Source organism: Sinocyclocheilus rhinocerous, unplaced genomic scaffold (genome assembly GCF_001515625.1).
Source record: "Sinocyclocheilus rhinocerous isolate Xijiao unplaced genomic scaffold, SAMN03320098_v1.1 scaffold853, whole genome shotgun sequence".
Taxonomy (NCBI): domain Eukaryota; kingdom Metazoa; phylum Chordata; class Actinopteri; order Cypriniformes; family Cyprinidae; genus Sinocyclocheilus; species Sinocyclocheilus rhinocerous.
Genome location: NW_015627738.1, coordinates 2,088,369 through 2,095,116, shown reverse-complemented (window position 1 = coordinate 2,095,116; position 6,748 = coordinate 2,088,369). Strand labels below are relative to the sequence as shown.

At 38.8% G+C, this 6,748-nt stretch overlaps 1 protein-coding gene across 1 annotated transcript in view; it reads right to left on the bottom strand.

The window, feature by feature from the left end:
- npas3 (neuronal PAS domain protein 3) overlaps positions 1 to 6,748 on the bottom strand; it is a 320,924-nt gene that overhangs the window by 260,612 nt on the left and 53,564 nt on the right. The gene's annotated exons all lie outside the window — the stretch shown is intronic.

Here is a 6,748-nt window from a genome sequence, read left to right as displayed (position 1 = left end):
TTGCGCATCTTGTCAGTGAACGACGTCTCTGTGTAGTTAATGCTTCTCAATGTGAAAGCCCGCAGGTGATGGAGATTTACCGCTGATTACAGAACCGGCTTTTCTGACAAGATGCGAGTTAAATATCGCATGCGATTTATCGTGCAGCCCTACTCTTTATTATTACTTTTAAATGTATTAAAATTAAATAGAACTTTACATGATTTCAGGCTAATTTGTTAATATTAGCTGAAAACAAAATATTGTCCCATATGTCATGCAGCTCAATAAAAATTGAATGAATCTCTATAGCATTACAAACTAATGATATTAATTTTTAATTGTGATTTGAGCAATATATTTTTTCTGTTTAAAGACTAATGTCATGTATATATTCTGATCATTAAAAAATAATAATAATAAAATAAAAAATGAGCTAATTTAACCATTTCAAACTGTCTATTGTCCATAATGGTTTCCATCTCATCTAAAGCAAAGACAAGAAAAATGAGCTTTAGTCTGCCAAACAACGCGATTTCAAAGTCTTTTTGACTTTGTGTAGTCAGTCGAATTTATTTGAACCTTTAATTTGGCCATCTTGATGAAGTGCCATCAGAAAAATACGGCAAATTAAGAATTCTAATGCTATGAGACATTAGGCATCTCATACAAATCACTGCAAAACAAATGTAAAACGATGTGCTGATGCTAAATAATTGAGGTTTTACATGCATTTTGTTCTACATCCATTTCAGATAATGCTAGAAAACAACCAGCCTGAAGCTCTACAGCAGGTCTAGCTGATCATTCTGTTGACAACGCTTTCAAGAAACCTGCCACCACAGACTCATCCAGTGTCGACTGTTTCTACCCGCTTCTTCTGCACTTCTAGTTGCTTCGTTCTTCAAGATATGCTAAGCAGAGTAGAGTTAGCCACAAAGTCTGAAATTCCACCTTAATTGTGGATTACGGGGTGGAAAACGAAGCAGAGAGGATTTAGATGGAAAGTGAGAGAGAGAAGACAGTGTGAAGCCCTGGGCAGGAACGTATGCAAACATGGTGGATCCACGAAGCTGACAGCTGTTTTGATAATATACAATATTTTGTTGGCTTGCTGCAAAACAAGATGCCGGATCATGCGAAAACAAAACTCACCTGACATCCGTACTTACTCTGCTAATGCCTGATAGACTTTCCTCGCACTCACACTCTCTGAAACCTCGTTTCCTCACAATTATGTAACTCCCTCACACACAAACACACACCCTTTGGGCTATTAACAAAACCTCTGCATGTTTGATCTTTGACACCTCAAATCATGTTTTAACTGCTAAACGGCACAGCTGCAATCAATTAGCGGCTGCGCGCCACCTCCAGCTGATAGCGAGGAAAAGCTCTTGTGCTTGGCAGGCGCCGCTCTCCCTCTGGTGCGGGGTGGAGCGGGGCTCTAATGGGACCCAGCCGCCACGCTCGCACCTTCCCACAGGACTTCTGTGTTTGCAGCAGAGCTGGGCCCGAGACACAAGGAGGAGAGCAATCTGGCCCCGGCGTCTCGCGGCGCTGACATCGTGACGAGGTAGGCTGGTGAGATTCTGACAGCCGGCCCGGAGAGACTGCGGCAAAGGGAGGGCCGGACGATTAAACATCTTAACTCAGACAACAGGGCCCGATTGCTCACGGCTTCTCAGATATTATCTCTGTAAGCTTCTGCGATGGACAGTGGACAAGAGGCCTGGTTTGTTAGACAGACGCTCTATGTGAGAACGCAAATACAGAGACGAATGTTTGGCCTGCTCGTGCAGTACTGCTGAACAACCTCTAGGGGGTGACCTTCAAGTTGCCTGCAAACGTACAGTATATTGCTTTTGTAAAGACAAACTTTGAATTTTAACTTCACAAAGCCTTTTTTTTTGTTTTTTGAAAGATGTGAAAAAAAGTTTCAAAACCTTTAAGGTTTAACGATAGATAGATAGATAGATAGATGATAGGACATTAGATAGAACAACAGATAGAATGAATAAAAATGGAATGAATAATAGAACGATAGATGGAACAATAGAATGAATGATAGAACAAATTACAGATAGATACAATAGAACGAAGGAACAAATGAACGATAGATAGATAGATGATAGGACATTAGATAGAACAACAGATAGAATGAATAAAAATGGAATGAATAATAGAACGATAGATGGAACAATAGAATGAATGATAGAACAAATTACAGATAGATACAATAGAACGAATGAACAAATGAACGATAGATAGATAGATAGATAGATAAAACATTAGTGAATGATAATGAATACAAAGAATGATAAATGGAATAATAGAATTAATAAAAGAATGATGGAACTAGAATGAATGATAGAACAAATGGCAGATAGATAGATACAATAGAACAAAATAACAAATGAACGAAAGAACAAACAAACAAATGATACAGACAGACAGACAGACAGATAGATAGATAGATAGATAGATAGAAAAAGAACAAGACATAGAAGAAGAGATATAATGATAGAACATTAGATAGAATAATAAAAAGAACGACAGAATGATAGAACATTAGGTAGAACGATAGAACAATAAATAGAATGATAAAATGTTGGCAAATGATAGAATAAAAGAACGATAAATGGAACAATAGAATTACAATGACTGGAAGAAAGAGTTGCAATTAAAATAAATCATTCTATCAATCAATCACCAGTTCTTCTGTTTGAGCTCCAGGAACACTATGCTATGATAGCAGTAGACCTGAGAGAGCTGAAGCAGAAGAAAGCAGCAGAACACTCATAGTTCAGCACGCTCAACTCTACAACTCAAGGCAACACAAGCTGTTCATACAAGTATTACTACAGGAACCAGCAGAACGGCCTCAGCTCACACACGAAAGCCGTACAGCAGGGTTTAACTCCTCCAACTACACGCTGCAGTCAGTATGAACTCCACATGCCCGTGCTTTTTTATTATAAGAGTTAATGAGCAGTGGCGTAAAACCTGAAGAGAGATCTCGAGGGCAGAGACACAGCGAGAATCCAGCGCTCTCCTACAGTACCATCTCACAGGGGAGCCTCCTGATCCTCAACCCGGCCTGCACCACAGGGTCCATCTTACAACACAAACACTGCTGCGTTCATCCACACATTCACCCCAGAGTCACGGCAGGACCTGATCAGACATTTTTCAACCCTCTGTAGATGGAGTAATTATGCTGTAGCCTAAGAACTAGACTGGAAACCAAAATGGTTGTATGTTCAAATCATGAGTGCACATACACACTAAATGGTACAGTCAACAATTACAATCAAAACTAAGCATAAATCACTTTGGATAAAAGCTTCCGCTAAATGACTTAATTAAAAGTGCATGCATTTCGTATCTGTACATGACCACATGACTGTCTACAAGCTAAACACTCCTCATGCACTATTCCGTGAGTTTATTTCCACCCCAGATAGGCTGTTCCAACTAGCGTCACAAAACATTAGCTGCAGTGTCTCATTTGAGGCACACAAGTAATATTCTTCACTACATGTCCACACTACCAGCTAACCAGTCTTTGAGTTGTCATGATGCTTTCAACAGGACTGGAGCCAAAAGATATAAATGTCACTGCAGTGGAAATGTCTTGAAATCTGCTCAAAAAGGAAAAGAACTGTCCCATCCAAGAACTAACACTCTCAAAGGGCTCATATACAACATGCTATGCTTTCAGTGAGCAGAAACAGGGCTGCACAATTAATCAAGGGGAAAAAATGCACTTATGGCTTAGCACAATTATCAAATGTCAAAGGCTGCAATTTGATTAAAAAATATATGCAATGTGTGTTACAGAGTGAAGCATGGCACTGTATTCATTTACACGTGAGCAGCTCATTATCTGCCGGTGTTCACAGTTAATGCTGCTCCACATGAACTTCATCTCTATATCTGCTCTGAGTTTGGGTCCCTTTAATGTGCATTTGGGAATGCAATGTACGCCAACCATCGTCCCATACTTGCATATCAACAAAAGAGAAGCTTTAAGGGCTGTTAATTTTGAAAATTAAAAAAAAAAGAATACAGTCTTAATTAAACAGCCTTACTAGTATTATATTATTTTTCTTAAATTCTCTTCTTTTTTTTTACTTTACAGTGAAATATTAAAAAAGTAAGTGTTTGTATTTAGTCATTTTTATATTATTATTTTACTGTTGTAATATTTCACTGTAAAATAAAATCAAAAATATTATTATTATTATTATTATCCCAAAATTTAGATTTTTGATTTTTTTTTTTATTTGAAATCGCAATGACTTTTTTTAATCACAACCATCACAATTACATTTTCCCCCCCAAATTGTGCAGCCCTACTTAAAAAAAAATAAGTAAATTGTTCATTTCATATCATAATGATACTCTACAAGCAGTCTCAACACTATAACTCAAGTGAAACGCATGCGTTTGGGCAGATGTTAGTGAGATATTTCATAGTACAGGACGTAACAGCCCTGTGCTTTCCTGTATGAAGACGTACACTCTGTTAATTCATATTTATAGCATGAAAAGAGAAGCCCCTGTCATCCTACAGTCAGCCAACTCAAGGATCATCTGCCACGCCAAAACAAAGAGCAGACGACTCGGCCTCGAAATGACGGCAAGGCCATGCGGGCACCTACCGGAAGATTCCACATTTTTATTGCTTTGCCGCCGACTTCGCTGAGAGTTTGTCTCTTTCACTGGGTCTGCAAGTTAGCTTCTCTCCTCCGCCTGCACAAAATGAACTATTTAACCTCTTCACAAAGAAGTCTCTGCTTTTCTTTACCTTTCTTTAAAGGTTTTCACCCTCTTTCTTTCTTTAATTTAGTGAATATTTGTAATGCTTTTTTTAAAATAAAGTCAAACTTAATATTCATCCAGTGCTTATCTCTGTTTCTTTGCAACCAGGCCATAAATATTAATGAGGAGTTTCGCGTGGACCTGAAAGAGCCGGCTACGCATCGTCTTTCTCTGTTAAGAAAGGGGGGTTTATCACAAATAAAAACCCCTGGGTAATTTTTCACAGAAATAATTGCCCTGCATGTGGTAAATGGTGTTATTTTCTGGTATTTAAAACTTTGGCAGGGCTCCCCATGTAATGATTTGCTGGCTGCGGAAAGCACTGGCATGTAGACAGAGCGGGCCGGGCCGAGCAGAGTGCGCGTCAGAGTGGGAACCGCTAAACTAACTGTGGCCGCTCGGCTGGAAGGGTTCTGGAAAAGAAAAGAAGGAAAAAAAAACAGGGAAGCTGGACTCCAGCAGTGCTGCTCTATTTTGGCTAGATCCATTTCGGGTAAAGGAAGAGAGGTCACAGACAACAGGACATGTGTGGAACTCTGAATTACAGCATTTGTTGTTTACAAAAATGAAACATGGAAAAAAGAGATGAGACTACGGTTAAGGGACTCCAAACGGATATTCAGATTGATCCTATGAACAATCAATGAATGTTTTTCCAAAGAAAACAAACATTCCTAAAGCTAAAATCTGAATTGAATTGGCCACACCACACAGGAAAGTAAATTAGATTTTGAATTGGAATGACAGTAAGGGGAATTTACTGAATTATAATTACACAGATAATGCATTATGGGAAATTAACCCTGAAACACCTGACCTGAAACCCTTTTTTTTATGTTGTTGTAGACACGGTGTTACTCACCTATTGAGAAGAAACAAAGCAACCTCGGCGTCCGATCGCAGGCCTCCGCTCCTTGAGTTCTCTCCAGCACTGGAAAGCTGATCCAATATTTTACACGGGTCCTACTTCTTGCCTTATCTTTCCGCAGACGTTTTCCTCTTTTGTTTTTTATCCGCCATCTTTATCTTTCTGTCGCTCGGCTCGGCTAATGTCCGTCCCATGCACTGAAAGCTCTCTCCTCCACATCACGAGTAGACACGCCCCTTATTGCTGATTGGCTACAAGTTTGTTTTGCTATTCGGCCCGAATCAGTTTTCTAAAGTGTTTTTGAAAAATCACATACCCTGCCTTTAAATATAATGAAATATGTAAACTACGTATCCATCCATCCACCAACCCATTCATCCACCAACTAGGGTTGTGACGTTGAGGAAATTTTCCCACCGGTTAATCGACGAGTGACAACACCGATAATACCGGTATCACCGTGGGGGCAGGGGCATTTCCTCTTTTCCTCGCTTTCCTTTGCTTTTAAATAGCTTGCAAAAGCGGCGTGCGCATTTTACTTTCACTTTGAAATAGCGGCAATTCGGCGTATAGCAATTGTTCGTTTTTAGTTCGTTTGAATTTTCCCTCTTTTCCTCGCTTTCCTTCGCTTTAAAATAGCTTGCAAATGTAGCGTGCGCATTTTACTTTCCCTTTCAAATTGCGGCAATTCAGCATAAAGCAATTGTTCGTTTTTAGTTCGTTTGAATTTTCCCTCTTTTCCTCACTTTCCTTCGCTTTTAAATAGCTTAAAAACACAGAGCGCATTTTACTTTCACTTTCGAATTAGCGGCAATTCGGCGTCAGTTGCTTGAATGCAACAACAAAATACAACGTCAAACTCACTTAGCCTATATAAAAAACATCGAATTTTTATTAACAAAACGGATAAAAATACACCATGCTATAGGGCAGGCTATGTCAAATATAAAATAACAAATAACTTACATAAAGTTTAAATAGGTATACAAAACTGGAAATAAACATGTATAATATATAACCAAATAAATAAGAAACGTAGAAAGGTTATTAGCAAAACGAATAAGAAAGCTTGGA